The 21,705-nt window shown below is 43.4% G+C and overlaps 1 protein-coding gene across 3 annotated transcripts in view; it reads right to left on the reverse strand.

The window, feature by feature from the left end:
* Positions 1-21,705, reverse strand: part of dlg2 (discs, large homolog 2 (Drosophila)) — a 407,394-nt gene that overhangs the window by 353,976 nt on the left and 31,713 nt on the right. The window lies entirely within an intron of this gene.

Below are 21,705 nucleotides of genomic sequence, written 5' to 3' on the forward strand. Positions count from 1 at the left end.
ATTTTTCCTCCTGGTGTCTCGCACCCCCCTGTCATGCCTCTGCGCCCCCCATTTTGAGAAACACTGTACTAGGGCATTGCGTTCCAAGAATGCAGGGTTGTTGGTTGTTCCTAGAGTCTCTAAAAGTACAATGGGAGCCAGAGCCTTTTGTTATCAAGCTCCACATTTGTGGAATCAGCTTCCAGTTTGTGTTCGGGCGGCAGACACCCTATCCGTTTTTAAGAGTGCGCTTAAGACCTTCCTTTTTGATAAAGCTTATAGTTAGGGCGGATTAGATTCAGATCGATAAGCGGTATTGATAAAAGTAGTAGTACCGTTAAAACGAAAATACGATGCCGAAGAAGAAGATTTCAGTGGCCCCAAGAGGAAGATTCTTGTATAGCATGTTTCTTGCCAAATATGAACAAATAAACAATAAAGTGTTACCTTAGTTACAGTAACCCAGATTCTTGTATTCTTTATGTTGATATTTAATACTATTTAAAATAGGTGCAGCATGCACAAAGTATAGCTATGGACAAGTGAAACATTCATTCGGACAAGTAAATTGCCAAACTCACTTGTCCATTGACAAGTACTCTCTAAAAACTTGTTCTTACACTGCATATGAAACAGAACTGTTAACAGATTTACTTTTTCTTTATGGATATTTTACAAATCACTTTCCTTTTAAACTGTATTCTTGTTTATTAATTACAACTTTTTTTTACTGTCATAGTATTTTATACCTGTTTTTCATTTATTCTCTTATTTTTTTATAACTATAATGATCATATAAAATGTGTTCCTTTACCTCACTGAGCTGAGGTTATCAGCCTCTCAGTCTGACAGGCGAGAGCTTTCTTCCACCTGATTGTAGAAAAAGCTTATTATATTTGTTAGCTAGCTAACCAGATGCTAATAACAACAATCCCCGGTACCGCTCTCTCTCTCGCTCGCTCACACAAAATACGCTTGTGCAACACACACAGAGCCGAGCTTGAATGACACACAAGACCCAGAAGAAATTGTACTGTAATGTAGCATATTATTTTGGCGTTATTGTATGATCAGTATGACAGATGAACAGCACAGCCCATGAACTGCGCTTACAACTAAAGACACAGCCACGCAAAAACTGCGGCATGTGTACGGCTCTTTATGCGTACTGCAATTTTTGCTGTAGCGGTTCTTATTATACATCCATGCTGGGTGGCATTCCGGTGCACTCTAGCAGCACTACACCACGTGATGACACGTTACGCTTGTGTTGTGTTTTTTTTCTCTCTGTGTGTTTATGAATTACCTCAAGGGCCGTATCAAATGGTCTCGCGGACCGTATACGGCCCGGAGGCCGGAGGTTCCCCAACCCTGGTCTAGAGAGAGTAATATGTTATCACTGCTGTATCACACTCACTGCATTAGAATCTTCGTAAGGCTTTACAGAGGGTGGTGAAAACTGCACAGAAAATCACCAGGACGGAGCTGCCATCCATGGAGGACCTTTACTCCCAGCAGCTCAGGAAGAAAGCCCACAGGATTATGAAAGACCCCCATCACCCCAGCCACAAACTGTGCTGTCTGCTGCCGTCTGGCAGGCGGTACCGCAGCATCCGGACAAAAACCACCAGATTCAGAGACAGTTTCATCCCACAGGCAATAAGACTGTTAAACACCTGAACTGTTGAAAGAACATCCATAATATTCATCTGGCTGCTACTTCGAAATTATTTAGCTATTTATTTGATATATCATATTCCAATAACTTGCATATAGACTCTTATTATAATAATAATAATAATAATAATAATTAAAACTGCGGTCGCACTTGTGCGCGCAGTGATGAGCGGGCCCTCGCGTCCGTGCACCTGTCGGGGAGGGCAGCCGGTCGTCCCAGCGTCAAGCAGATGAGCCGGGAGTCATTTCTCTAATTTTCGCATCCCAGACTCCCAGGCCCTCCGGCAGTGACCCGGAAACGGATGTTGGCGCGCCATCTCGAAGGAAAACAAATTTCTCTAAAGGCTCGTTGAGGATCGATTATCGAGGAGGCTGTCTGGAGGAGCCGTAACCGAGGATACACTGATTTAGAGGAGAGAGGAGTGTCTTTGGAGGAGCTACTGTATAACCGAGGGTCCACTGATGCAGAGGAGAGAGGAGTCTATCTGAAGGAGCTATAACCAAGGGTACAAAGATGTAGAGGAGAGAGGAGTGTCTTTGGAGGAGCTATAACCGAGGGTACACTGATGTATTCTCCGGAGACTATTTCAGCCAACAGTGATGTTTAAAAGAGGCGTGACGCATGGCTGGACTTCTGTCAACGAAGCACAGCTCTGAAAACTGTTCCTGTCATTATAAGTTATTCAAGATGATCAAATGTGCATCAGACTTTCTGCCCTTTACCGTTTGTTTGTTTACTCACTAATCACATCTCCCCTGGATGTGGAGGTTATGCTTTCATTGTGAGGCGATGTTTACAGTGAGAACAGCTGCTGAGGTCAGTGCAGAAAGCAGAACAGTGTGTATAATATGTATCGCTCAATAATACCAGGCGTACATTTCACACTTTAGTTGTAGGCTTTAGGAGATATCTACAAATAAACAGTAGATATTTGTCATGAAACCATATAGTGCTTCACATAATAAAATATACAAGGGCTGTAGCCTGATATTTAGTATGCTTTAGGAGCTGTTTGTGTTTGTTGTACAATGTGTAGGTGTGGTTGTGTGGTTGTGTGGTTGTGTGTGTGTGTGTGTGTGTGTGTGTGTGTGTGTGTGTGTGTGTGTGTGTGTGTGTGTGTGTGTGTGTGTGTGTGTGTGTGTGTGTGTGTGTGTGTGTGTGTGTGTGTGTGTGTGTGTGTGTGTGTGTGTGTGTGTGTGTGTGTGTGTGTGTGTGTGTGTGTGTGTGTGTGTGTGAGAGAGAGAGAGAGAGAGAGTTGATGTGGCAGGCAGACAGGCAGGTGTCAGTAGGTTATCTGACATATAAATGGTCAAAAAGTATATATTCTCTGTTAGCCTACGAGCTCCCCGTTTGAGCAAAGGACTGTATCTTCTCAATGTAGCATGACATTGGATATGCGCTTAACTTGTCCTGATTGAGTTTGCAAAAATGTGCTTAAAATGCATGAGAAACGCACATATTTGAAAATTGTCGAGTTTTTGGGGGGCAGGACTAATGGAAGGCAATTTGAAATATATCCAGATTCATAAGAGCAATGTGTGTACCACGCTTCGTGAATATTGGAAAACCTTTATGCGAGTACTTTGGAGTAATTTGTGGCATGTAAATCGTCAAAAATTTAAAGTTCTCCGTTCGCTTACGAAGTCCTCGTTTGAACGATCGACTATTCCTTCGCAATTTAGCATCACATTGGATATGGGCTGAACCTGTCCTGCATTGTAATTTTTCTGAATATTCCCCTCGGAGGAGTTCGCAAGAATGTGCTTAAAATGGCTGAAAAACGCACATTTTTCAAAATGGCCGACTTTCTGGGGGGCGGGGCTAATGGAATCTATTTACAAATATGTCCGCAATTCCATGAGGAATGTCTGTGCCAAAATTCGTGAAGTTCTGAGAAACTATATGTGACTACCACACAATAGGGAGGAATTACGTTTTTTTTTACATTCTTGAAAAGGTCGTGGGCTCTGACGTGTGCCCCAAGTTTTGCGTCCGTAGCTAATTTAATGCTATCACAATTTAAAAAAAATGTATAAGCCACGCCCACATTCTGAATTTGTTGCGACACTGTAAATCTGAGTTTGTAGTCACCCCCGTGACCATGTGTAAAAAAAATATATATATATTAGTCCATCCGCTCTCGAGTTATAAATTGGTGGTGTTTTTGGCGCCCCCTATAGTCCAACATGAAAATGCTTTGGTGTGCCTATTCCCCAAGACAGACTGAAGCTATCTACCAAAATATGTGATGTTTGGATACATTGTTGATGAGTTATGAGCATTTCTTTCTAAGCCCCGCCTTTTTGCGAGTACGTTTTGATTGACGGCGGCAATATTTATCGTCCTAACATGCTCATTTTCTACGGTAATGTGTCTGACCCTCCACCAATGCTGTATACGAAGTTTGGTGTTGAAAAACTGAAAATGTAAGTGAATATTTAGCTGTTTTGAACATTATGCTAATTTCAATTTAAAAATATGTAGGCGGAGCTTAGGGTTCCAAGAGGATTATTTGTAGAGCAGGTCCACCCGGATATGTGTGCAACATTTCAGGTCATTTGGAGTTACGGTGCGACTTTGTACATTTATTCCGAAATGGGCTTTTCATAGGTGGCGCTAGGTTGGAATATTTAACCCATTGACTCCAGAATATTGTATTTTTCAGCAGTCCTGGCGTCCGTGCAAAATTATACAACTTTTGAAGCGTCCTAAAGGCCTCAAAAACAGGAAACGTAGGCGTAGTCGTGGGGGAGGGGGTCTGCAGTTCGGTGGACTAAGGATTGCACCACTGCTTTTTGCAGATGATATGGTTCTAATGGCTTCATCGGTCACCTTCAGCCCTCACTGGATCGGTTCGCAACCGAGTGTGAAGCGGCTGGGATGAGGATCAGCACCTCCAAATCTGAGGCCATGGTTCTCAGCAGGAAACCGATGGACTGTCCACTCCAAGTAGGGAATGAGTCCTTACCCCAAGTGAAGGAGTTCAAGTATCTCGGGCTCTTGTTCTGGAGTGAGGGAACAATGGAGCGTGAGATGGGCCGGAGAATCGGAGCAGCGGGAGCGGTACTGCAGTCGCTTTACCGCACCGTTGTGACGAAAAGGGAGCTGAGCCAGAAGGCAAAGCTCTCTGTCTACCGGGCCATTTTCGTTCCTACCCTCACCTATGGTCATGCAGGATGGGTCATGACCGAAAGAACGAGATCGCGGATACAAGCGGCCGAGATGGGTTTTCTCCGCAGGGTGGCTGGTGTCTCCCTTAGGGATAAGGTGAGAAGTTCGGTCATCCGGGAGGGACTCATAGTTGAACCGCTCCTCCTTCGCGTCGAAAGGAGCCAGTTGAGGTGGTTCGGGCACCTAGTTAGGATGCCACCTGGGCGCCTCCCTAGGGAGGCGTTCCAGGCACGTCCAGCTGGGAAGAGACCAAGGGGTAGACCTAGGACCAGGTGGAGGGATTATATCTCTTCGCTGGCCTGGGAGCGCCTTGGGACCCCCCAGTCAGAGCTGGTTGATGTGGCCAGGGAAAAGAAAGTTTGGGGCTCTCTGCTGGAACTGCTACCCCCGCGACCCGACCACGGATAAGCGGGAGAAGATGGATGGATGGATGGATGGATGGATGGTAAGAAGGAAAAGAGAGAGGGTTGTATTTTCTGATACTTTGTGAGTCTCCTTACACACTGGGGACACATATTTATGTATAAAATACATTAAAAAGTGCATTTTACATAATAGGTGACATTTACCTGTTAAGCCCGGGGGGGAAATCGCAACATCTGCAAGAAACAGCATCTGACCACTTCTTAACATTTAAAAACCTATTAATGTGTCATACCCACTTCACGGGAAGAAACTCAGCTATCAGACAATATTAACCATTTTTAGCAAAATGAAACATAAGGGTAATAACAAAGGCTCTGAATTAGCCCTGAGCGAAAAAATTATAATACACTTAGCACAGAACTCACGTTAAAATACCTTTATTACTTATCGTATCTGCACAAACAAGACATTGATTAGCAAGCTGAGATTGCAAAGATTCGACAGGTATTAGGTATCATTACTAACTGATCCGAACTCGAGACATGAGAAGCTAACAAAGACATCACACCACGTAGCATTAGGTAGCCAACACTGCAATATGTCTAACCTTTGTTGTTTTCTGATCAAAAGTTGTCTTCAATGGCATTACAACGATAAAAACGCTGCTGAAGGTTAATCCAATGTTTCTGTGTCATTTTGAAATGGTTTCTGATAATCCATCAGCAATAAACCTAGTTTTCAGATTTCAGAGAGTAAGATTTTGGGCAAACTGCGTGCGCATAGCTCTCATTTCTCAATGGTAACGTGTGTGTGTGTGTATGTGGAAATTCCCCTTCGATTCTATTGGCTCTAACGGTTCAAAAGAGATGTCAATCATCAACATTGACCAATGGGTACCAGAGAAACGGCAAATACACCCATTTCCACCCAAATGACCCCAGAGGTTGGGTTTCTTTTGCTAAACCTCTCTAAAAAGGTCAAATGTCACTTGTTTTGCATCAATATTGATACAGGGTACTTATTATATGTCATAGTTTGGATTCCTAAAGCTTTTAGTCTACTATCCCATCATTCAAGGCTGGTTTTCACTATAAGTAATGTTTTTTTTTGGACGGACACTATAATTTACATTTTTTTGTTCAATCTAAATTTACTTGACAGAGTAACAATAACTAGGTTTTGCTTTGTAAGTGTAAAAATTACTTTGGCTTTTTTCTCAAGACTTACTTCAATGTGGCATATATATTGTACAATTGGTGAAAATATTAAAGTGCTGAATCCACAATTGCATCTACTGTAAGTGAAAGTGAATATCAAAAGTAAAAGTATTCATGTAAAAAAGCTCTGTCAGAGTGTAATAAATAATTCACTTCATTCATTTCTTGTGACTGTAACAACATGGAACACTAACATGAGCTCACAGAACAGACAGGAACTGTTTTTGGGCTGCCTAAGCAGCTCTACAGAAGATCTGAGATTGGAATCCTCGTTGAAACACTTTCTCTCAACTTTACTGGTAGCTAAGAAGCACAATGATGATGTGTTTTCTTCATGCTTACATAACGGGTGGGTGGAGTGGGCTGGGGCTCAGAGTGATGGCTCATGTGTTGCTGTGCTTCTTGGGGGAGTGATTATTCCAGCTGAATCCCCAACCTACTGCTAACCGGTAGGCTCCCATCTACCAAAGGTAATAACATTGTATAGTCAGATTGGTGATAGGATATTATTGAGTTTATATGAAGCTCAGCGCAAGTTCTTTCAAGAAGACTGGGTATACATTCATTCACTCCGCAGCTGCATATAATCTGCTCAGCATGGGCGTTCTCTTTAACCAATTACATTTCACCTCAATCTCCAGCGGCCAATCACCATGCTGCAGTTCAACTTTAAAATCGTCCTTTCTCTCCTCCAGTCAGCTTTGATTTCATAGGTTTTTGCTGCGGTCGTACCCGTTTCCTGATCCTCGACAGCAAGAGAATCCCGTCTAGTCCATCCCTCACAGCCATAATTTAAAAAACCAGTGGTAAAACTGGGTCTCTATTAGGGATGTCCCGATCTGATCACGTGATCGGGGATCGGAGCCGATCACGTGATTTTCAAAAGATCGGGGATCGGGAGAAAAAGATCGGGGATCGGGGATTTAATAAATTATTTGTATTATTTTATTTAATGTTACAAAACTAAAATGACCATGTTCACGTCTTAAAGTCATCCTGAGGCCTTAGTTTTGGTTTATAATTACACAACATCACGTATGTGTTGTTTCTTTTGGGCACTCTGTTGCCAGATTTGAGAGAAATAAGCAACCAAGACCTGGTTGCTTATTTCTCTCAAATCTGGCAACAGAGTGGGCATGGCGCAGACTCTAATAGTAGTAAGCTAACGAGAGGCTACGTTCAGCTGGTGACTCCGGAGTCGAGAACATTACAGACAGAGAAAATGTCAGGAGTTTGGAAATATTTTAAAATTGAAAGCGAAGGCAGTGTAACAGCTCGATGCAATGTTTGCAAGGCGGAGGTTCCGCGTGGTGGAAAGAACAGAGCTACTGTATGTTCAACACGACCAATATAACACGCCACCTGAGAAACAAACACCGGAACAGTGAAAAGGCCAACAAAATAACAGCCAAGATAGCTGAATTCATCGCGTTGGATGACCAGCCGTTATCTGTGGTGGAGAACGTGGGGTTTCGCCGTCTCATGGAGCACTTGGAGCCACGTTATGAGTTGCCTTCTCGTCACTACTTTACAGAGAAAGCTCTGCCTGCCCTTCACAACAAGCTTCGTGGTCACCTGCAAGCCCTGTTAACAGACGTGCCTGCTTTCGGATTTACCACAGACATATGGAGTTCTTCTGTGTGTCCAATGTCACTCCTTAGCTCCACTGCACAGTGGATCGACTCCCAGTTTAATTTGCAACATGCGACCTTGCAAGCTCAGAACTTTCACGGATCTCACACAGCAGATCGTGTGAGAGGGGCGATCGAGGGGATGCTTAACAGTTGGGGAATAGATAAGCCACAGGTCCCTGTCATTTTGCGGGACAACGCGCGAAATATGGTGAAAGCCATGGATGATTTGGAAGTAAAGAGTGTGGGCTGTGTCGCACACACGCTCCAACTTTCTGTGCATGAGGGTCTGCTGTCTCAGCGCAGCGTCATAGACGTACTGGCCACCGCGAGGAACATTGTTGGACATTTCAAACATTCCCCGTTGGCCTATTCCCGGCTGGAAGATATCCAGAAGGATCTGAAGATGGACGTCAAGCGTCTACAGCAGGACGTGCAAGTGAGATGGAACAGCAGCCTCTACATGCTGCAGAGCATCCTGGAGCAAAAGCGGGCTCTCTCTGTGTATGCAGCTGACTACAGCCTGCCAGCCACACTGACAGCCAACCAGTGGACCCTGTGGAGAAGACAGCTGAGGTGTTAGCTCCATTTGAGGAACTCACGAGGGATGTGAGCAATCCCACTGCATCTGCAGCTGATGTCATCCCTGCAATAACAGGTAGTTATTATAATAATAATAATAATAATAATAATAATAATAATAATAATAATAATAATAATAATAATAATAATAATAATAATAATTTTCTATATTTTTAAATAAAAGAATAGAAATGTTTTTATTTTACTATAATTATTTTATATTCTAAATAAACCATTTATCCAATTCATTCAAACAGCCCTCAAACGTGTACTCTCTCGGGAGAAGACCACTGACCAGAAGAGCACGCTCCTAGAGGCAGGAGACCCGCTTTGCTGAGGTAGAGGAGGAGCCACTGTACAGCATTGCCACTCTAGTGGATCCAAGACACAAAGACAGGCAAGTACAGTCAATTAATGTACCATTTGAATGCTATTATAATCGTATATATTACGTTATGAATTATGTATATCAAACCAACCACCAGTCCAGTATTCATTATTCAAGCCAATTTCTATTTTTCTTTCCTTTTAAATGTAGGTCTGTTAGATTTTTATAGAAGTAAGGCAGTTGAGCTGACCGTCCCTTGATTTAAAAAAACAAAAAACAAAAAAACCAGTGCCTTGCAATTTTATATCCACATTTTATATTTGAATTGTGTTACTCCAGTAAGATGGAAATATAATACTTTGTTTATTCATGTTATGTTAACATGTTATGTTAACATGTTATGTTAAGCTGCTGTTGTTCATTGCATTAATACTAGACTAGTTAGTCTTAAAGAGCCTGTGACAGCATCCCAACAACTGTTGTGCAATGAAATATTGGGCTACTAGTCATCTCGAACCGTCAATTTAAAAAAGAAAAAGCGATACCGTTCCGTTAAATATCAATAATTTCGAACATCGCGGGGAAATTCCTTCGACTCATTTTGAAGTTTTGGGGGAAGCCGGAAGTGACGTCAATGCGGGAACGCTTCGAGAGCCAAACACGGACAAAGTGTGTTGTCATGCGTAGAAATGGTGAATTACTGAGATTAGGCACGTTAATGACGCTGTAATGAAGTTGACTACAGTATATTCATATTTGTCAGTGCTTTCATGTCAATTCGGCGACATAAACATAAATGATCGTGGTGAAGATGATGATTACATTTGGATTAAAAATCGGGAGTGAGAGCTGCTGAATTTCCTCCCGTCGGATGTGATATAAAAACAAATCGATTATTTGTGTGGTTGTAAACTCAAGTGGATGAAACTACATTTATTAGTGCTTTCATGTCAATTCGGCGAACATATGAACACATTAAATGGTCGTGAGGATGATGATTAAAAATCGTTTGTTTGAGCCGGTCTGCATTTCCTGATGAGAAAACAAACCGATGCTTTTTGTAGTTGTAGTACACCAACATGGATTAAACGTGTGTTTTTTTTACCACAATGTTGGGGAAATTAATGGATAAAATGCACGGATTATTATTATTATTCCCACTCCGATCGGGACCTAGTGTCCCGACCCTTTCGCCGCAGCGAGGCTCCCCCCGTTGACAGTTTACGTGGGCTGGGTGCAGTGGCGGACTGGCCATCGGGACGAATCCCGATGGGCCGGTACCGAAGTGGGCCGGTCGGATAAGTAACTAGCACATCCCCCATAGGCGGCGCGTGAGGCTCAGGTTTGAGAAGGCTAAATAACTTCTTTTACCTGACGCTGCCCGCCTCCGGCGTCTATAGAAAAGAGATCAACTCAGTGTGCGGAGTTTAAATCTCTCAAGTCATATTACAGGATAAAGGAAATACAGTTTAAACTGCCGTATGCAGAGAAGACGCCGACGTGTCGCACTTATCATTCATATTACATCATCAATCAGTCGATCATCGATCATATAATATCATAATATATCATATATTTCCTGATCTGAGTCAGCTGAGCCGTATCTGGCCGTGCAACACTTACAGTGTCACATACTGTATGCAGAAGTATTATTTTAAGCAACACATTATGTTGACGAAACACTCGAGACAAATGTAATTAAAGTCAGATCCACTCGTGTCTTAGACGTGAACGCGCTCTCAGCTGGAGAGAGAAACCCTGGCTTGATTTACCGAGTTGATAACCAGCCTCGGACCGCTTAGCGAGATCTCGTTTGTTAGTTTGTTGTTGTTAGTTTGTTTGTTACTCAAACATATCCAGGGTCTGTTGAACTGGCTTCGTAGTACAGGGCACAGGTGGCTAGCAGCGCTAATGTCAAAGACAGACATTATACATTATATTTGTATTTTACCAGGATGCAGTGACACAAATATTTACATATTTACATTTACTATCTACAGCACCCGCCGCCCCTGACATCCCCCACTCCCCCCGTTGACAATTTACTAGCGGTACCGAAGTGGGCCGGTCGAGAGTCCCGGGATGATTTGTAGTCCCATTCCACCACTGGCTACATGACCGTATGATCGCCCATATTGACGCACCTCATTCCTAAACTTCTAACAGACACAACATAAACCGATCCTTCAGCCTCATATGAGCTCTCAGACACGTTCAACATTAACCTGTCATCGCTGTCTGAGCTTGCTGCTGTGTGCGCCGTCGTGCGTTTACATCTGACTGTATATATATAAAGGTTTACATGCAGATGCTGGGATCCTGAACGGTGCAGCTGGAGCGCTGTGCCCGCAATGACGTCACCCATCATTTGGCGGGACTTGAAGAATCCGCGAGAAGATCCAGAAAATTGTCAACATTGAAGGCAGATTAATGGTTATCAAAGTACAAATATCCAAAATCAGTTCAGTAACGGTTTTCAAGGGGACAATATTTACTCAAATTGATGGGTTTGGATGATGGGGGAAAACCGTGTCACAGGCTCTTTAAGGCTAGAATTCTGCACTAAGCCAAATTTGTATTTTATTATTTGTGACTGAATGTGAACTTGTGAAGCTAGTCAAGCTACCTCTTTCCAATACAGTTATTTTAGTTTTGTTACTGCACTATCTGCACTCAATTTGTTTACATGGTTATTTTGTGGTGAACCACTGACAAGCTTTATTTTGTTTTTGATCTAATGCTGCTGTGAAGCTATCCATGTTGGATAGAATGGGTCATTTCAATAAAAAAATAACCTTAAAGGTGGGGTAGGTAAGTTTCAGAAACCGGCTCGAGATACACTTTTTGTTATATTCCATGGAATGCTCTTAACATCCCGATAGCAATGAATATCTTAAGTGCTTTGACAACAAATCCATAAAAAAATGTCATCTGTAGAAGCCGTGATACTGTAAAAAGTACAATTGGATGGCCTACCTGCCTGTCAGCCTTCCATCGGGGCACAAACTTATCTCGTGCCCTCATTGGTCATGTGCGCGTTCGTGTGTTTTTCTCCGGTTGTGTATTTTCAAATTCTAGCGATCTCGAGCCGGTTTCTCAAACTTACCTACCCCACCTTTAAGGGACAACTTGAATGCTTTTTTCCTTTTTTTTCTCTTAATGCATTGCATAAACTAAGATCGGATCGGGAAAAATCGGTATCGGCAGATTGTCAAAATCAAATGATCGGAATCGGATCGGGAGCAAAAAAAGGTGATCGGGACATCCCTAGAATGCCTTAATGCCTCAGTTGCTCAATAAGCGTCCATGCACAGCCAGTTCGGCTCCGTAAAAATAATCGAAGCCTCTAAGCCTCATCAACCTACTAAAAAGCAAGAGGAAAAGACCTCCATCAGCAGAAACACGGATACAGTCCGGCCGTCTCTGCACTAAGTGAAACGAGCCGATCCGGCATTCAGAACGGAGACGAGGCCTCCTCATCAGTAGATCTGCGAACACGTGACCGCCTCCGCGTCTCATCAGATTCATATTCTTACCACTCCTCCCATGGTTTTGGGGCAGTCCAGATAATAATAATAAAGTACAGAGGCCTTTACATCTTGCTGTACCTTCATAACAACTACCGTAACTCTCTCATAGTGGTGCACTGATTCCCTCTCATAAGGGTAAGGGGTCAAGTCTATCCCACAGCAATGAGTCACTCACTCTGCGTAATTATCTGCCAAAATACAATTTTACAATATTCATCGTTCAGCACTTCTCTTTTCTGATCAACGCCTAATCCCTGTTAAATGTGCATATAACTGGTGGTGGTGTAACTATATTGTATCCTCTTCTCCAGAGGAATATTTAATCCATGTGCAATGTTTTTCTCACTTGAATTGCTAACTCGTGCACCACTACCGGGCCACGCAGGCCTCAGCGTAATATGGGCTGGCCCCAGCAGCGTAATCCTAACCCTTATAGTCATGGCCGGGTCCAGGGAATGGACAATGTTTTGCACAGCCCAATTGATCCTACACCTAACCAAGTTGGGCTTTGCGATCAATTGGAAAAATAGCACCCCCATACCTCACCAACAGGTGTTGTATTTGGGAGTGGTGCTCGATGCAGGCGGGCTACGCACGACCCTGTCAGAGAGCAGACGCGCGTCCCTGCTTCGGGCAGTTCGCAGACGGAGACAGGGGGCAACAGTGACAGCTTTGACTATCATGCAGACTCTGGGTCTCATAGCGGCTGCTCACGTTGTGGTCCCGCTCGGGTTACTATGCGCCGCCTGCAGAGGTGGTTCTCCAGCCTGCGTTTAGATCCCAAGAGGCACAAACGACATCTGGTGACCACCCCCCCACCTCAGTGGAGGGCAACCTCCGGTTATGGGGGTCCCCGGATCACCTTCGGAGGGGGTCTCCACTGGGACGGGTGACCTCCTACATCACAGTGTTCACGGACACATCCAGAACAGGCTGGGGAGGGACCTGCCTGAAGAGGGCTATAGGTGGGTGCTGGTCTCTAACAGAAACACGGCACAGCAACCTCCTAGAGCAGGGGTGTCAAACTCAATTTCATCACAGGCCACATCAGCATTATGGTTGCACTCAAAGGGCCGGTTGTAACTTTGAGACTATATAAGAATACATATATAAATATTTTATATATTTAAAATAATGTATTATATTACTTTATTGCCTCTGCATTGGATTATTATCGGATAGGGTAAAAGCTTCATAGATAACTACATCTGAAAGAAGAAGTCTAGGGCAAATAAGTGCAAGTCTCTTCAGTGAGAATGTCACAAAATTATTTTAAAAGAAAAGCCAAATTCTGAAAAAAAGTTAGTTAAATAAAAATAAATAAATCTAATGTAAGATGCATTGTAGGACATGTAGTTTATGGACATCGTGCATCTGTAAATCGGCCTGTAACCGTATAATAAACATATTACATTCTTTCAGAGCTCTTGCGGGCCACATGAAATGAAGTCGCGGGCCGGATTTGGCCCCCGGGCCTTGAGTTTGACACCTCTGCCCTAGAGCTACGGGCAGTAGTGTTGGTCCTCCAGCATTTCAAACCCTTAATTCAGGGGAGACATATTGGTCAGGAGCGACAACAACACCACAGTGGCTTACATCAACAGGCAGGGCGGAGTCCGCTCTGTCGCCTTGTTGACCACAGCGGAGAGGCTGTGGTTATGGGCTTCAGAGGTGGTGTTATCTCTGAGAGCCCTCCACATCCCGGGACTGGAGAACAGGGGGGCCGACCTCATGTCGAGGGGTGGCCCCCTGCCAGGTGAGTGGGCGCTTCACCTGGAGGTGGTGAAGCAGATCTGGGCCCAGTTTGGGAGAGCAGAGGCGGACCTGTTCGCCAGCCGACGCAACAGCCACTGTGCCCTGTGGTTCTCCATGGCCCTGAGCGACGACCCGCCCTTGGGGGTGGACGCGTTCACACACGAGCGATTGCCAGAGAAGCTGCTCTACGCTTTTCCACCGCTGCGTGTCATTCTCCCTCTCCTGGGGAGGGTGAGGCAAGAACGTCTGTCGGTCATCCTAGTGGCTCCGGATCTCGTTGGGGCGCCGTGGTTCTCAGAGATGACACAGATGAAGGTGGGCCAGCCCTGGGCAATTCACCAGTTCTGGGGGGCGATGTCTCAAGAGGCAGGTGCAATCGGGGCGTTACCCACTCTGGGCCGTCCTCTCCAGGCTTGGCTCCTGAGAGGGACAGGCTGAGACAGGGTGGATTGTCTGACAGAGTTATTCAGTCTATCCAGGCAGCTAGAGCGGGATCCACCACAGCCTGTTACAGGCCGAGGTGGCTGGGATTCCAGCGATGGTGTGAGGAGCGTAAAATAGAGCCCCTATATTGTGAGTCAGGCTCTATTTTATCCTTCTTACAGTTACTGGTGGACAAAGGCAGGCCCGGTTCTACGGGGGTGCATAAGGGTGCATTGCACCCTCAGTTGAGTCTTTATGCACCCTCATTTGAAAAATAAAAAGTGAAACAAAAATAAAAAGTAAAAAAATATATATCTAAAGTAAAAAATATTACATATATAATAACAATAATAATAATTGTAGTAATAATAAGAATATTAAGAAGAATATAGTCAATGATGGACATCAGAAAATGGTTAAAACAACCAGCTCTTATCGCCAGCAGTAACACTGCATCGACTGCAGGTAATAACAGTTCAGATCATGGGGACATTACGTTACCCGCGGCCACTGTCGTGGACACTAACGTCCTCCCGCCCGACTCGCCGGCTTTGCCCGCCTCGCCCACGGAGGCGGAGCAGCCGCAGCCGTCTTCGTTGCCCCAAACACCGCCACCCCTCGGCGGCCCGCAAGTGCCAGAGGACCTCGGCAAAACAGAGTCTGCCAAGGTATATTTAAAAAAAGTACCCAACTCGCCTGTACAGTGGGGTAAGGCGCTCATTTTGCAGCTCATAGTTTAAAAACAGAGATTGGCTGGAATATTCATGTAAAAAAGATGCCATCTTCTGCTATGCATGTAGACATTTCGGTTCAAGTAGCCTACATCAGATGCCTTCACCACAACTGTACCAGAGTACCAACCGCTGTCTCCTGGTACTCATCTGAGTAACACACTCACTAAAAATGAAATACTATATGACAGTAAAACAAGAATACAGTTTAAAAGGGGAGTGATTTGTAAAATATCATAAAGAAAAAGTAAATCTGATTACAGTTCTGTTTCATCTGGGTGTTGAGATGTATCCATAGATCTCTTCATTTTGCTCTCAAAGTGCACCAGATTGATGCTTTTAACTTCAATATTTAAAAAAAAATCTTCCCGGGGGAGCATGCCCCCGGACTCCCTAGAGGAGGTGAGGACCCCCCTAGAGGGTGTTAAATCCACTCCCCACTTATAAAAATAGCACTTTACCACTGCACCCTCTCTAATCTCAGATGCACCCTGAGTCATTTTGTTCTGGAACCGGGCCTGGACAGAGGACTTGCTCATTCCACAGTGAAAGTGTATGCAGCAGCCATCTCATCCTGCCATGAGGGATTTGGCGGCAGGTCAGCCTTTAGTCAGTCATTGATGTCGCGAGTTTTACAGGGGGTCAAGAGGCTGCGCCCAGCAGTGCACGCCTCCACCCTGCAGTGGGACCTGCCGTTGGTGCTCGAGGCTTTGGTCACAGAACCATTTGAGCCTCTGGAGCTCTCCTTCCTGAAAGCACTGTTGTGGAAGACAGCTTTGCCCCGGGCCGGCTACGTTTATAGAAGTCTCAGTGGATGAATGCTTGCATGATATGATCAAGGGGTAGTACCCATAGAGTCCAGTAGAGGGCTCCGCCTGTGCTTACACAACAAGGGTTACCATACATAACCCCTTGTGTTATCATGCCAAAAACTGCTGTGTCGTCTATTGCACCTCAAACATTAACCTGTTAAGCCCGAGAGACCCCGGTTCCGGGGGCCTCCTGCAATACCTTGCAGAAAACAGTGTCTGAGGGCATGTTCATTTAATAAACTATGAATGTTTTATATCCATGTAACGGAAAGAAACTCATCTAACTGATCATTTAAAATAAAAAATAAAAAAATAACCCCACAATGCTAACGCTGAGCCTCTGAATTAGCAACGAGCGAAAAATGCGAACAGATGACTGCACCGAAATTCACTCACAAAACCTTATTATTTATCTTTGCTGCACATCCAACCCATCGTTTCACATCGTGAGGGGACACAGAATCGATGGTTATCCTCATTATCACTCAATCATACGAACTCTTGGAGATAATAACAAGAACACACATCAAAATATATGGAGCTAGTTAGCCAAAAACGGCAATATGGCTCCCCTGTGTGGTAGTCTGGTCTAAAGTGGTCTTCAATGGCATTAACACGATAAAAACGATGCTGAAGTTAATCCATAGGTTAATCCAATGTGTCTGTGTCACTTTGAATGATTTCTGAAAATCCATGAGCAATAAATCTGCTTTTCGGTTTTTAACATGAGTGTGTGCGGGACGATTCCCCTTCGATTCCATTGGCTCTAACGGTCAGGAAGAGATGTCACATGTCAAAATCGAACAAGGGGAGCCAGAGATAAGGAAAATCCACCCAAATGGCCCCAGAAGAGGGTTTTTTTGCTAAATCTGTCTAAAAAGGTCAAATATCACTTGTTTTGCATCAATCTTGATACAGGGTACTTATTATATGTTGTACTTTGGATTCCTAAAGCTTTTTGTCTACTAACCCATCATCCAAGGTTAGTTTTCACTATCAGTACAACATATTTTTTGGACGGACACTATAATTTACAGTTTTTTACCATGTTCAATCTGAATTTTCTTTCAAATAAAAACATCTATATTGATTCTGTCTTTTCTACATCCAACTCACAGGTTTATCATTACTTTGAGAAAAAAGATTATTAATTTAACCCTTTTAGAAGATATGGTCATTTGTTCTGGGAATGTCATTTTCGAGCCTGAGACCTGAAAAACAGGCTTAGGGCTAAACTGGTTAAAACAAATCCAGAGTTACGTTTTTCTGTACTTCCTCTAAGAAAAAAGTAAAAGAAGAGCTCTGTGGCTTCAGGCTTGATCGCCATTCAAATGACAGTGTTGTTTCCCCCAAAAGTGGGCGGGCAGTAATTTTCGCCCTGAAGTGACGTAGATGTTACTCTCTTCTATGGACATCGATCGCCGACTGCTATATTTAACCATATATCGAGTGATGATTTAATGTAATTGTTTGCCTGTCTGGCCATCGTAATCGGGCTCTTTGAAGATCCAAAAATCCACGGTTTTCTTACATTTCTGATCGGATTGACAAAAACTTCAGAAATTTAGTTGACCGCCATTCAAATGAGAGCTTTGTTTTCCCCCAGAAGTGGGCGGAGCCGTCATTTTTGCCCGGAAGTGATACACTGAAAAAATTGCTAATTTGGACTAACTTAAAAAAAAATTACTAATTTTTTTTGTTTATTCCAACTTCATTTTTTTACCAACATTTTTTAATTTGAGTCAAGTGAAAAAATATTGCTTCCGTATATATATTTACATTCACACAAAGTAATAAGATGATTCATTCTGAAGACAGCACAACATTTATTACTTTGTTATAACTTAATTTTTCCTTTTTGACTAACCTCATATTTTATTAGATTTAAAGAGCCTGTGACACGAGTTTCCCCCATCATCCAAACTCATCAATGTGAGTAAATATTGTCCCCTTGAAAACCGTTACTGAACTGATTTTGGATATTTGTACTTTGATAACCATTAATCTGCCCTTCAATGTTGACAATTTTCTGGATCTTCTCGGGGATTCTTCAAGTCCCGCCAAATGATGTGTGAGGTCATTGCGGGCACAGAGCTCCAGCTGCACCGTTCAGGATCCCAGCTTCTGCATGTAAACGCACGATGGCACACACAGCAGCAAGCTCAGACAGCGATGCCAGTTTAATTTTCATGAGGCTGAAGGATCGGTTTATGTTGTATCTGTTAGAAGTTTAGGAATGAGGTGCGTCAATATGGGCGATCATACGGTCATGTAGCCAGTGGTGGAATGGGTCTAGAAATCATCCCGGGACTCTCGACCGGCCCACTTCGGTACCGCTAGTAAATTGTCAACGGGGGGAGTGGGGGATGTCAGGGGCGGCGGGTGCTGTAGATAGTAAATGTAAATATGTAAATATTTGTGTCACTGCATCCTGGTAAAATACAAATATAATGTATAATGTCTGTGTCTTTGACATTAGCGCTGCTAGCCACCTGTGCCCTGTACTACGAAGCCAGTTCAACAGACCCTGGATATGTTTGAGTAACAATTAAACTAACAACAAACTAACAAACGAGATCTCGCTAAGCGGTCCTACGACGCTAGTTATCAACTCGGTAAATCAAGCCAGGGTTTCTCTCTCCAGCTGAGAGCGCGTTCACGTCTAAGACACGAGTGGATCTGACTTTAATTACATTTGACTCGAGTGTTTCGTCAACATAATGTGTTGCTTAAAATAATACTTCTGCATCCAGTATGTGACACTGTAAGTGTTGCACGGCCAGATACGGCTGGAGAAGCTGACTCAGATAAGGAAATATATGATATATTATGATATTATATGATCGATGATCTGATTGATGATGTAATATGAATGATAAGTGCGACACGTCGGCGTCTTCTCTGCATACGGCAGTTTAAACTTTAAACGTCTCTATTCTTGTTTTGCTCGATCTCAGTGCTGCATTTGATAATATCGACCATGATATCCTATTGAAAAGACTAGAGCACTTAGTTGGCATACAGGGAACTGCTTTAGGCTGGTTTAGGTCCTATCTATCTGAACGCTCTCAGTTTGTACGTGTTAACGATGAATCTTCCACGCAAACCAAAGTTAGCCATGGAGTGCCACAGGGCTCAGTGCTCAGACCTATTTTGTTCACATATGAATGATGATATGCTTCCGTTAGGCAATATTATAAGGAATCATTCTGTAAACTTTCATTGTTATGCGGATGATACTCAACTATATTTATCAATCAAGCCTGATGAAATTAATCATCTAAATACAATTCAAGACTGCCTTAAGGACTTAAAAACGTGGATGACCTTAAACTTTTTAATGTTAAACACGACCAAAAGTTATTGTACTTGGCCCGAAGAATCTACGAAACAAATTATCTAAAGATATACTAACTATGGATGGCATTAATTTGGCCTCCAGTGAGACTGTAAGGAATCTTGGTGTTATATTTGATCAGGATTTATCCTTTAACGCCCACATAAAATCAATTTCAAGGACCGCCTACTTCCATCTACGTAACATTGCAAAAATCAGGCATATCTTGCCTCAAAACGATGCAGAGAAACTAGTCCATGCATTTGTTACTTCTAGGCTGGATTATTGTAACTCTTTATTATCAGGGAGTACCAAGAAGTCAGTCAAGTCGCTTCAGCTCATTCAAAATGCTGCGGCTCGTGTACTAACCAGAGTTAGGAAAAGGGACCACATTACTCCTGTTCTGGCTGCCTTACACTGGCTCCCTATAGAACACAGGATAGAATTTAAAATTCTTCTTCTCGCCTACAAAGCCCTTAATGGGCAGGCGCCATCTTACCTTAAATAACTCATTATACCCTACTGTCCTACTAGGGCATTGCGTTCCAAGAATGCAGGGTTGTTGGTTGTTCCTAGAATCTCTAAAAGTACAATGGGAGCCAGAGCCTTTTCTTATCAAGCTCCACATTTGTGGAATCAGCTTCCAGTTTGTGTTCGGGCGGCAGACACCCTATCCGTTTTTAAGAGTGCGCTTAAGACCTTCCTTTTTGATAAAGCTTATAGTTAGGGCTGATTAGATTCAGCCCCTAGTTTTGCTGATATAGGCTTAGTTTGTCGGGGGACATCTTACTTCTTCCTTATCTCTGTCTATACCTGTGTACTCTCATGTTCCGATTAACCCAGCTTCCCCAAATGTCTTTCTTTTTGGTGTCTATATATGCCGGGATCCAGAGTCATGGATGATCCTGCGGTCCTGTGTCCTGGATCGCGAGCGCTGGATCTTGAGTCGTGGCTGTGGTCCTGGATCATCGGTCCTGGATGGATATCCTCGTGGATTCATCTTCCTATTATACACACATGCATTTCCAAACATTTGGACTACCTATGTTGCAAATGTATTATCTTTTCAATTTACACACGGCATCTATTGCACGTCTGTCCGTGCTGGGAGAGGGATCCCTCCTTTGTTGCTCTCACTGAGGTTTCTCCCATTTTTCCCTTTAAACTGGGTTTTCTTCGGAAGTTTTTACTTGTACGATGTGAGGGTCTAAGGACAGAGGGTCTAAGGACAGAGGGTCTGAGGACAGAGGGTCTAAGGACAGAGGGTCTGAGGACAGAGGGTGTCGTATTGTCATACTGATATTCTGTACACACTGTGAAGACCACTGAGACAAATGTACCATTTGTGATATTGGGCTATATAAATAAACATGGATTGATTGATTGATTGAAACTGTATTTCCTGTATCCTGTAATATGACTTGAGAGATTTAAACTCCGCACACTGAGTTGATCTCTTTTCTATAGACGCCGGAGGCAGGTAAAAGAAGTTATTTAGCCTTCTTAAACCTGAGCCTCACGCGCCGCCTATGGGGGATGTGCTAGTGACTTATCCGACCGGCCCACTTCGGACTGTCAACGGGGGGAGCCTCGCTGCGGGGAAACGGTGGACCTAGTGTCCCGATCGGAGTGGGAATAATAATAATAATCCGTGCATTTTATCCATTAATTTCCCCAACATTGTGGTAAAAAAAAAACACACGTTTAATCCATGTTGGTGTACTACAACTACAAAAAGCATCGGTTTGTTTTCTCATCAGGAAATGCAGACCGGCTCAAACAAACGATTTTTAATCATCATCCTCACGATCATTTAATGTATCATATGTTCGCCGAATTGACATGAAAGCACTAATAAATGTAGTTTCATCCACTTGAGTTTACAACTACAAAAATAATCGATTTGTTTTTATATCACATCCGACGGGAGGAAATTCAGTAGCTCTCACTACCGATTTTAATCCTAATGTAATCATCATCTTCACCACGATCATTTATGTTTATGTTCGCCGAATTGACATCAAAGCACTGACAAATATGAATATACTGTAGTCAACTTCATTACAACGTTATTAACGTGCCAAAACTCAGTAATTCACCATTTCTACGCATGACAACACACTTTGTCCGTGTTTGGCTCTCGCCGCACAGTGAAGCGTTCCCGC

This window comes from Pseudochaenichthys georgianus, chromosome 14 (genome assembly GCF_902827115.2).
Source record: "Pseudochaenichthys georgianus chromosome 14, fPseGeo1.2, whole genome shotgun sequence".
Lineage (NCBI taxonomy): Eukaryota > Metazoa > Chordata > Actinopteri > Perciformes > Channichthyidae > Pseudochaenichthys > Pseudochaenichthys georgianus.